General features: G+C 66.2%; 1 protein-coding gene across 1 annotated transcript in view; it reads left to right on the forward strand.

The window, feature by feature from the left end:
- The window catches only part of UCKL1 (uridine-cytidine kinase 1 like 1), a 14,515-nt gene that overhangs the window by 12,264 nt on the left and 1,600 nt on the right, over nucleotides 1–651 (forward strand). The window lies entirely within an intron of this gene.

Consider the following 651-nt stretch of genomic DNA (forward strand, 5'->3'; position numbering starts at 1 on the left):
GTCTCCTCGCTTCCCCTCCTGCCCCGCCCCTACCTGCTCTGCTCCCCCTCCTGCCCCGCCACACCCCCTTGTCGCCCTTCCTGGCCACCCCTTCCTCTGCTCCCAACCCTGTCCTGGCATCTCTCCCCACTCCACGCTCGGGGCAGTGGGGGTGGGGCCACCAGGCTGCACTGGGGGGTTTGCCTCTCCTGGGAGGGGCCGTGCACTGCCTCAGGATGGGCTGGGGGCTTGGCCCCCCAAAGCTTAGCTGTTCCCCTAGGGAGAGGCTAGGACAAGCTTCCCGTTCTGGGCTAAGCCTGTCCGGGTGTGTGCGCCTACCCTCTGCCTGGCCGCTTCTGCTTCCTCTGAGCGCAGGAGAGGGCCTGGACCAAGAGGGCATCTCACTCCTGGGCCTCTGCCTTCTGCCTGGGGGTCAGTTGCTCTGCCTTTCGCTGCAATCTTTCGCCTTTGCCTGATAGTTCAGGTGTGGGGAGGGGGCATCTGCCCCCAGATTGGCCACAGGGAGGCAGTCCGCCCCACCCTGCACATCTTGCTGTCCCCCAAGTGTCGCCTCACGGCGACAGTCCGTGTGGCTGAGGAAGGGGCTTTGGGGAGGATGTCCCTCCTGAGTGTCGCCATCTGCTTGTGTTCCAGGGCCGCACTGGCCTCGGC

This window comes from Carlito syrichta, unplaced genomic scaffold, assembly GCF_000164805.1.
Source record: "Carlito syrichta isolate Samal-C Ts95f unplaced genomic scaffold, Tarsius_syrichta-2.0.1 Scaffold304348, whole genome shotgun sequence".
In the NCBI taxonomy this organism is placed as follows: domain Eukaryota; kingdom Metazoa; phylum Chordata; class Mammalia; order Primates; family Tarsiidae; genus Carlito; species Carlito syrichta.